Source organism: Muntiacus reevesi, chromosome 2, assembly GCF_963930625.1.
Source record: "Muntiacus reevesi chromosome 2, mMunRee1.1, whole genome shotgun sequence".
NCBI classification, from domain to species: domain Eukaryota; kingdom Metazoa; phylum Chordata; class Mammalia; order Artiodactyla; family Cervidae; genus Muntiacus; species Muntiacus reevesi.
This window is the reverse complement of record NC_089250.1, coordinates 12,094,683-12,105,218: the sequence shown is the minus strand read 5'-3', so window position 1 is coordinate 12,105,218 and position 10,536 is coordinate 12,094,683. Positions and strand designations below refer to the sequence as shown.

At 46.1% G+C, this 10,536-nt stretch overlaps 1 protein-coding gene across 1 annotated transcript in view; it reads left to right on the top strand.

Moving 5' to 3' along the window:
* Positions 1-422: 422 nt before the first annotated feature.
* The window catches only part of PRKCQ (protein kinase C theta), a 141,554-nt gene continuing 131,440 nt past the window's right edge, over positions 423-10,536 (top strand). Inside the window, exon 1 of the mRNA XM_065920948.1 lies at positions 423-510. The gene's annotated coding sequence lies outside the window, so the exon portion shown is untranslated. The remainder of the gene's footprint in view (positions 511-10,536) is intronic.

The window sequence follows — 10,536 nt, the reverse complement described above, 5'->3', positions numbered from 1 at the left end:
AAAAAAAAACGGTGCAGAAACAAAGTCGGAGGTAGGGTTATCCAGCACCAAATCTTTCTCAGGTGGGGCATTTTAAAAGAACAGGGTTCACCAGCCCTTTCTAGTGGAAAGGCTGGCAAATAGCTGAAGTTTTGTGTGTGTGTGTGTGTTTTTTAATCTGATGACCTTGATCCTTCCCGTGGGAAGACTCGTTTCGCTTTTCGGTTGGGTTAGATGGAGAGTCACGTGGTCTCGGGTGCCTCTGCCCGCGCGCAGCTCAGCATCCCCGGCGCGGGGATGGGACCAGGTCTCGCGGCCGGAGCCGCTGCGAGCGGAAGCGCGGGGCGCAGCGCGGGGCGGGCCCCGGAGGAGAGCGGCGCGCGGCGGGCGGTGCGCGGGCCGCGGCTCCGGGGCGGGCGTCCGGGCAGCCGGCTCGGCGGCGGGGCCTCGGGGTGACGAGCGCCCCCTGGCCCGCGCCGCCCGTGCCCGCGCCGCCGCCCAGCCGCGCGCTCTGACCGCCGCCACCGGCAGGTAGGTCCCCGCGCGGGTCGCCGACCGACCGGGAGGGCAGGGTGCCCTGCGAGGGGCGCGGGGAGCGGGGCGGCCACCCGACTCGGGCTCCGAGCCGGTCCAGGACGGAGCGAGCGGCAGGACGGTGAACTCGGAAAGGGCGACAAGCGCCGCAAACTTCGGGTCTCGTTTCCGTGGTTTGTGGCGCGCGGGACGCCCGGGATGCGCGGACCTTGGCCGGGCAGAGGCCGTCGGGGCCAGGGGCTGGGGCGCCTCCGCTTCCTTCTGGGCTTTTCTCTCACCTAAACTGCGGGGTGGGAGGGAGGGAAGGAAGACGGTGGCGGAAAGTTTACTGTTTCCCGCACGCCCTGGGAAGGAGAGGTGTGTGATGGGGTGGCAGCCTGTCCACGGAGGAAGATCAAGTTTTCTTGGCGTTTGCTCGAGAAGCAGAGCAACACTCACTTCTGAACTAAGCCAAGTTTCTTAACAGGGGCCTGGGGCAGGGCGAGGCCGGTTTTGATCGATGTCAGAAAACAAAACAAAAAGCTGGTGCTCAATGCTGTAATCTTGGGGTGAGAGTGTTTTTCAGCTTTGGGGGCCACACGTTAAGAAACTGGAGCTAATGCCTTTACTTTATTCGGTTCTCAAGAGCTCGGGTTATCAGTGTGAAATGGACCTTTCATGCTAACGACTCGGCGTTCCCTGCGGGCGGGCGCGCCTGGATGAAGACAAGCTCTGAGGCGGGCTCACCTGGGAGATGCTGGGGTTTCTGCAAGGAGAAAGCTTTGTCCCCGGGCTTGTCCTGCTCAGAGTGGTGCTGATAAAAAGATGATTCAGTGGTGGACCGAGCTGACCCGGAGGGGGCTCGGTGACACGGGGAGAATGAGAAGCCTCTCTCCTCGTCCGTGGAATGGTCCATCCCCAGGTATGGACAGCGTGCAGGTCTCTTTCTGAACACAGACCTGGTTGTTGCTCCCCTTACGTTGTTCTCTGGAAGCTGTGACCACCACCGTCCTTTCCTGGTGGGGAAATTTGATAGACAAGCCCTATTAGTAAAATGGTGGTGTTCCACTCCCACCCCACACTCCAGTCCTGTGAATCACCATCTTCATTTCCCCCCGAACTTATCTTTTAACTCTTGTAAAATGGCAGTCTCACTGCCAGTGCTTTAATCTTTTTTTTTAAAAAATGCTGTGTCTCCTAGGAAGGAGGATGACATTGACTAATTTGGTTGCAAATTACTTCTGAAGTTGGTGCGTGGCTGTTTAGAATCCCTCGGAGATCAGCACCATTGTTTGAAGCAGGTGTCTGCGGCAGACTCTTCTTCTTAGTCTTTCTCATGTTGATTGAACGTACACATATTTAAAGATGTGGCATAGGAAGAGCTTCTAAAACCTTCAAAGCCTCAGCTGTGGAACTCCTCCAAGTTAGCAATTAAGTCTAAATTAAGTTGGTTTGTTTGGGGTTTTTTTCCGTCCCCCTCTCTCATAAACTTTTTCTCTGATTTCAAGAGCGACCTGTCCTCATCGCCAGCCTTTGTTTCGGCCTTCTGTGATTTTTCTTGTAAGCTTTATAAAATGTAAACTTCCAGGGAGGACTCTCGTCACCACCCTCCGCCTTGTCGTGTTCACTTCCGCCACCGTCTTCTGCAGCGGTGGCTTGGGATGGCAGGTGGCTCATGGGCAAGCTTTTTGTCCTCCCAGATCCTTCTCCCTTCTGCAGAAATTCCCTGTTGCCTGTTTGAAAGATACATAGGCCAGTGACTAGAACTTTCTCTTGTTGAGGTGCCCCTGGCCTTTCATTTATGCAGAGATATTGTTCAGTTAGTCACACCTTGGTCCTTCTTCAGGTCACAAAGGTGCCTTTCAACACTGAAATGAGCTTTCTCTTGTTTGTAGTAGGTTCAGGGGGTGGGAGTGAGGGGCTCTCTGGATTAACCCATTCATCTCTGGCCATTTCTATAAAGGTCCCTCTTGCAATTGTAATATATTCCCTCTCTTCTATGGAAAAGAGGAAATTCTTCTGTGTAGTGAGTCTGGTGTCTTACCTGAAATTCCATGTGGACTGGGTCCAGGGTTGTTTTTTTTTTTTTAATGTGGCCTTATAGTACAAATCTGTAACTGGCATTCAGGAGTAAAGCTCCACAAAATCTCCTTACAGTGTGGAATTTGATGACAGGACATTTGCCTTCCTTTTAAAATAGGAATTGGAAGTAGTACTACCTGTTCTGAATGCATTTGCTTTGGAGTTACTGATTGTGTTGCTTGCCCCTAAAAGTATTGTTGATGAGGTCATCTAATATAACTGTTAATAAGGATTTTTTGATTTCAGATGGCATCCTTTTTATAGGGTCCAATCTTTTATCATTTTTCCCACATAATTTTCACAAATCATTTCATTTAAATTAAAAAAAAAGGTTATATGATAAAAAGGCCCAGAGAACACAGATGTGTCATGTGAGTTCACATTTTTATAAGTTTGTTACCCCAAATCAGATTGTAATTATAAGCAAGGGAATTAGTCTTTTGAAAACATATATAATATTAAACTCATTCTATCTGTTTCTGTCCATTAGTTTGGAAGTTTAAATTTCTCGTTTTCAAGCAGTCGTGCATCCAGCTTTGCTTTTTATACCTATTCTAGCTATCAAGGCAGAAATCAGGAGCAAATCATAGAAAAACATGATGTTGAGGCAAAAAGATTAATTACGAAGTGTTTCCTTGCAATAATGGAAACCTTTCATTATTTTAACCTGTCAACCCTTTGTACACGATTATTCACATTGCTCTGTCATCTGAGGATATCCTTGAGACAGAATGAGAACCAGAAGTTTCTGAAATTAGGAATAGCACAGCCAAAGCCTAGAATCATAGATTTCTGCTCTGGGATTAAATTAGCAGATGTTCAAAGCCACTCACTCTGGCAGTACATACTCTACGGGCCAATGTTACCTTTTGACTTTTTTCTTTGTTTGGTTTAAAAGAATTTTTTTATTGGTGTCTTGTTGATTTCCAGTGTTGTGCTGGGTTCAGGTGTATAGCATGGTGATTCAGTTTACATGTAAATGTATCTATCCTTTTTCAGATTCTTTTCCCGTATAGGTAATACAGGGTATTGAGTCTAGTTCCCTGTGTTGCTTGCTGATTACTTGTTACACACTAGTGTCTGTGTGTTAATCCCAAGCTCCTAATGGATCCCTCCACCCCACCCCCAGCATTTCCCGTTTGGTAACCATAAGTTTGTTTTCGAAATCTGTGAGTCTGTTTCTGTTTTGTAAATAAGCTCATTTATATATATAACTTTTTAAAAAATTATAACTTTTGAATTAAGCTAATTTTAATTGAATAAATTATCCATTAAATTCAATTAGCTTAATTGAATTAAGCTAAGAAATAATCCTGTTTATGGTAATCAGAGCCAACAAAAGCAGTAAGACATGATTTATTGATGTATTAGTTTTTATAATATATGGACCAGATATTACATGGCACATAATTTTACTTGTATTTGGTAAATATTAGTCTCATTTAATCTTTGCAAAGTTTTTATAAATTTGATATCACCATCATTGTCATTATCCTTGTTAGCATTCGCATTTTGCATTTGGGGAAATGGAGGCTGAGGGAGGTTGAGTCACTTGCCCAGCTCTTAACAGCTGATAACTGGTAGAATCGAGCATGTGTGATTGCCACGCCTTGCCAAAAACCACAGAGCTGGATAACCTACCAAGTAAATGTTGTAAATTGTGATAAAAATACACCTGACAAAATCTGCCATCTTAGTAATTTTTAAATTTTAAACAGGTCAGTGGCACTGAGTGTATTCACACCGTCACGCAGCCATCACCACCATCCCTCTACAGAGCTCTTTTCATCTTGCAAAACTGAAACTGTCTACCCATTAAACAATTAACTCCCCGTTCCCCCTTCCTCCAGCCCTGGGAACCTCCTTTCTACCTTCTATCTCTGAATTTGGCTACTCTAGGTCCCTTGTATAAATAGAATCGTACAGTATTTGTCTTTTTTGTGTGTTGCATGTTTTACTAAACTTAATGTCCCTCAGGTTCATCTGTGTTGTAGCCTGTGTCAGAATTTCCTTTCTTCTTAAAGGGTGAATAATATTCCATCGTATCTGCCGTGGGTTCAATGGACATGAGCTTGAGCAAACTCCAGGAGTTGGTGGACAGGGAAGCCTGGTGTGCTGCAGTCCACGGGGTCCCAAAAGTCGGACACGACTGAGCAGCTGAGCAACAGTATCTGCCACGATGTATCTACCACATTTTGTTTATCCGCTCACCAGTTCATGGTTGTTTGGGTTGCTGCCACATTTTGGCTTACGAATAAGGCTGCTGTGAATGTGAGTGTAAAACTCTCTCTTCAGATCTCTGCTTTAAATACTTTCGGCTGTATACCCAGAAGTGGAATTGCTGGATTAGATGATAGTTCTATGTTTAGTTTTTTGAGGAGCCACCACACTGTTTTCTGTGGCGACTGCACCATGTTACTTTTCCATCAACAGTGCGGGAGGGTTTCACTGTCTCCATCGGCGCCCATGCTTGTTACTTTCCGTTTGTTGATTGTTGCCATCCTAATAATGTGAGATGGTAACCAATTAACATTTTACCAAACCATTTGGTGCCCGACCTCAGGGGTTCATGGGATGCTGCTGCTTCTGAATTCATTTTTTTTTTTTTTTTTCCTATCTCATCCTGTACTTACATCCCTTTTTATTTTTACCTCTCTATTTCTTTTAACCTCGAAACACCCCAGACTTACAGAAAAGCTATAATTACAGTACAAAGGGGAAAATCCTTTTACCATTTTAACCTACTGATGATGTCTAAATAAGTTGCTGACCGGATGCCCTATCACCTTATCAGTTCTTTCAAGTGTATTTCCTACAAACAGGAACATTCTCCCACAGAAGCAGAGAATAGCCACAAAATTAGGAACTGAAGTTAACATGTCCTTTTTTTTAGTGCAGAATAACTGGAGGACTTGCGACTCCAGCATCTCCTGCAGGACTAGGGAAGCCATGGGCAGAAGGGCTTCTGCCCTCTAGAGAGGGCTGCCCCTACTTACCTTGTGGTTTAGCAATGAGCAGTTGTCGAGAATCAGGTAAGCGTGGCATTCATTGTAATCATGCTAAATGTGCAGACAATTTAGATGTGCAGACAACCTTTGCAGACAATTAAAGGTTATCTTCTTGTATGTGACCAAAACAAGACAAATTCCCAGGACAGTGGAGAAAACCAGAAAGTTGACGGTTGTGCTTTCATCCACCAAGTTTTTGTTGGGGGCCTCAGAGCCACACACTGTGCTGTGTAACCATGGGCGAGATGCAGCCAGGTAAAGGGGAAATTCTGAGTGTGGTGATTTCATCATGCGTTATGTCAGTTTATAATGTTACCATGCACCACTGTGTTACAGATTCATTTGTTTCCTCTTCGCTAGTATAAACTCCAAAAAGGCTGGCGTTTGCCTGTAGCCCTTTTCCCAGCACCTCCAGCAGGACTGGTGCCCAATGAGCCCCCGGTGAACCCCCAGTGCAGAATGAACGTGCACGTGCTGTACTGGGCACCCACGTGGTGCCAAGGGAACGCTAGATCTGGGGTGTCTGGGAAGGCATCCGGAGAAAGTGGCAGCTCAGCTGGGCCCTGCAGTGCGGGTGAGGGTGTTTTGGAAGGTGGGATTGCATTTTAGGATGGCCTGTGAGCATGACATCCTAGTAAAGCAAAGGACAAACCCTGTCTGGTTTGAGCACAGCAGTGGAGGAGAATGGGGTGAGCCCAGATGCTTCCCTCTCAAAGTGTGTTGCTCACTACCACATCAGCTACCGCTCTTTAGTTGAAAGTACGAAGAGCGGACCCTTAATCGCCCTTAGCTAGCCTACCCTGTTACCCGTCTCCAGCCCTCTGCATTGTTCACTCTGGGCATATGCTAACATAAGCATCTAGCCGGTAGAGTCTTGTTGCCAAGATATGGGTGAGTTTCCAAAGCAAGCCAGGCACTGAGAATTCACAGTCAGATGACTCTTTACAGCCCAGGTGAGCAAGAGGCCGAGTCTTTCATGAAAGTCAGCTGACACGTCTTTCTTGCAGTTTGGGGAGAAATTCATGTCAGCTGTGTGGTAGCGTTTTTAGAGCGGTAGTTTTCAACTTTTTCCATTCTGTGGTCTGTTAATGTACTGTTTGCAGTGATATAGAGATGGGCCTCTCATCTAGTGTTTTTTAAACTGCAGAGCACAATCATTATTGGATTGTGAGATTTGCGTTGCGTTGCAACAAGCAAATCTTTAAACATGAAATGGAACAGAAAAGACTAGCATGCATTTCACATAGCAAGAGGAAATAAATAATTCATGAAATTTGGGATCATGGAGTTTGGGACGTGTGTCTTATGATCATCATAGACCTATGACCTTTAGTTTTCTGTAATGTTCCTTTAGAATCATACACACTCTGGCCCGGAAGGAGGCAGAGGAAAGTGATGTTGGTGGAATGAGCATCATGCCAGGAGTCTGGGATACGTGAGACCATTTTCTCCTAAAGTCCTGCCCAATGAGTGGCTCATCCACAGTTTACAGAGATGCTGAGGCGGGTAAAGGTCAAGAATCTTCATCAAGAGTCCCACAACAAATGACTAGCTGTGAACTCTGATCTCATGGCTCCCAATTTAAGCTCCGTGGATTAATTTTTCTGCCTCCGTGGGTTATAGTCCCAAGGTTTGTTCATCAGTTGGCTGCTTGGGGAAGATGTCATCTCAGGGGGAGAGTCTTATAATCAGATTCCATGTTTGTTAAGAGGAATACGGACTTTGGGATATGCCCTGTCAGCTTCTTAAGGGAAAAAAAAAAAATCACTTAGAAAAAAATAGTATTGATTCCACAGACCAGAGATTGTGGGGCCTGAAGTCAACAAAGATGAAAACAGCCCCTCCGCCCTCCGCTTGAAGCTCCCTCCCCCCCGCACCCCAGGCTGGGAGGAGCAGCTTGGGTGGGGCCACATGAGGTGATGTGCTTTTCTTTCCAAAGCTGGGGTCCCCAGGTCCGCAGCTGAGTCCCCTCGTCTCCTTCTCCCGGTGCAGAGCCAGAGGCTGCTGCTCTTCTACTGGACAGAATCCTGTAACTGCAAATTCGTGGCATTGGGGCTCTATGATTTCCAGCGTCAGCCAGGCCTTCCCTCAGACTTTGCCTGGACCACTTCCTCCCCTTGTACAATACAACAGCCGTTTCAGACCATCTCCTGCTGCCACCATCCCCTCAGCCTGCTTCGCTGAGAAAACAGGAGTTTCCCTGATAAAAACAGCCTAACCCTGTGATGACAGGGCTCCATGCCCAGCTCTGTCTGGATCTTCCCTCCCGTCCTTCCTGTCTTTTATGATAAAAAAACAGAAGCTTCACCTTCTAAGGTTCATCCTCCACTGACGTTCTGGATTCCATGTCTTCCTCCATGGAAGGAGGAGGAATTGCATTCTCTTGATTATCTCCTTCTGCATCTGTATTTTCCCCCCCTCCCCACCCCATGCCTGGTCCCACCTCACTATTTCACTGCACAAGCATGCTGAAACCCCTTCCTTCTCAGAAGAAGAAGGTCATCCTTCCTCACCTTCCTCCAACCATGTCCTCCTCTTTCCTCCTCTTCACAACCAGCCTCCTTAAACTGTCCTCTGCCCCCCGCTCTGTCCTCACTCCGTGTCATGGCCACAGACATCTGGCTTTGTTGCCTCTGGGAATCTAACACATTCATGCTCCCTTTTGCTTGATTGTTGTTCAGCCACTAAGTCGTGTCTGACTCTGCAGTCCCATGGACTGTAGCCCACCAGGCTCCCCTGTCCGTGGGTTTTTCTAGGCAAAAATACTGGAGTGGCTTGCCATTTCCTTCTCCAGGGGATCTTCCTGAAACAGAGATTAACAGGCAGATTCTTTACCACTGAGCCACCAGGGAAGCCCCTCCCTTTTGCTGACTCTTGCTCAATCCACTCCTTTCTTCCTTGACTTCTCTGCAGCAGTTGGTGTACTGAGCACCTCTGCATTCTTGGAGTAACACCTTCATCCCACCCCTGCTTCCCATTCTCCTTCCTTCCCCTCTTCTGCTTCGCAAGCTCCTGCTCTCCCTCCTTTCCCAATGGAAGGTTGATGTTCCTCTGGATTCTCACTCCATGGGTAACCTCATGCCTCACTGACCTGAACAGCCATCCCCTTGCTGACCACTCCCTAACGGTGACCTCTCCAGAGTCCTTTCGTGGCTGCTAAATGGGTGCATCTAATACCACATGCCTCAGACTGCTTGCATGGTCCTCTCCTTTCTCTTCCCACAAGATAACCTCCTTCCCGCTCTTTTCTGTCTCTGGTGCTGTGTCACCTGTTCTTGCGCGAGCAGAAATCTGGGTGTTTTCCTTGACTCCTCACCACCTCAGCGTACCCCAAGCCAAGTTCTGGTAGATGCACACCCCTACATATGTTTTCATTCCATCCACCTTTTTCCGCCCCCACTCAGGTCACCAGCATTTCTCTTCTGGATCACCACCAGAACCTCCTCCCTGGTTCCTGTTACTGTGGGTTGTTCTCCACCATGCAGCTGGGAGGATCCTTGTAGAAGCCAGAACTGAGTTTGTCACGCCTTGTTTTATTTATTTATTTATTTTTTATATTGTAGTGGTTTTTGCCATCCATTGACATGAATCAGCCATGGGTTTACGTGTGTTCCCCATCACTCCTTGCTTTAAACTCTGCAGTGGCTACCCAGGGTTATTTTGAATGAAACCTGGACTCTGTAACATGAATGAGTTGTTGTTCAGTTGCTAAGTTGTGTCCGACTCTTTGCGACCCCATGGACTGCGGCACACCAGGCTTCCCTGTGCTTCACCATCTCCTGGAGTTTGCTCAGACTCGTGTCCATTGAGTTGGTGATGCTGTCTAATCATCTCATTTTCTGCTGCCCTCGTCTCCAATGAATATTCAGGGCTGATTTCCTTTAGGATTGGCTTGTTTGATCTCTTGCTGTCTAAGGGACTCTCAAGAGTCTTCTTCAACATCACAGTTTGAAAGCATGAATTGCTCAGCCTTCTTTATGGTCCAACTCTCAGGTCCATACATGACTACTGGAAAAACCATAGCTTTGACTATTCGGACCCTGTTGGCAGTGATATCTGCTTTTTGCTGTGTAGGTTTGTCACAGCTTTCCTTCGAAGGAGCAAGCGTCTTTCAATTTCATGGCTGCAGTCACCACCCGCAGTGAGTTTGGAGCAGAAAATCATTTGGTGCAGAAAATAAAAATGTCTGCATGAGTGGGATCATCAACTCAGCAGGTTTTACCTGTGGGTCTCTGGAATTACCTAGATACATTCTACTAGAAGTTCAGAGTTGAAGGTGATGGGAAACATTTTACGTGCTTGAAGATAACTTCTTACAAGGAGAAACTCTGTCTCCCCATCCCTGTGGTGGGCTTTACTTTTCACCCTCCCAGTTTCTCACCTTGCTGAGAAATGCCAGTAATGAAAGGAAAAGAGACTGGGTTAAGGATGATAAGGAAATAAAAAGTAATACTGAGATATTCCAAAATTTCCCCCTGCAAGCAAATGGATGAGGCAGGGGGTAAACATTGAATGCAGATATACAGAGAACTCAAAATTATTTTAGTAAAAAGAAAATGTGAAAGGATAAAAGAGGTTAAAATTTAATAAAATGATGTTTTTAGGATCTTTCAGAACAAAATCATCATGATCTTAAGCTTCATTAAGAAAGATAAAAAGATAAAAAAAGATCACAAGTGAAGGATGAAGTTCAAGAGTTAGGATGATAAAGTCCTGCCAAAGATTTAAATAATTGAGAGCATTCAAAGAAAAATGTCTTAAGAGTAGTAAATTCATTTAAAAAATATTTTTATTGGAATATAGATGCTTTACAATGCTGTGTTTGTGCTGTAAGCAAAGTGATTCAGCTACACATGTACATATATCTCCTCTTTTGGGGCTTCTTCCCCATTTAGGTCACCAAGTTGAGTAGAGTTCCCTGTGCCATATAGTAGGTTCTCAGTAGTTACCTGTT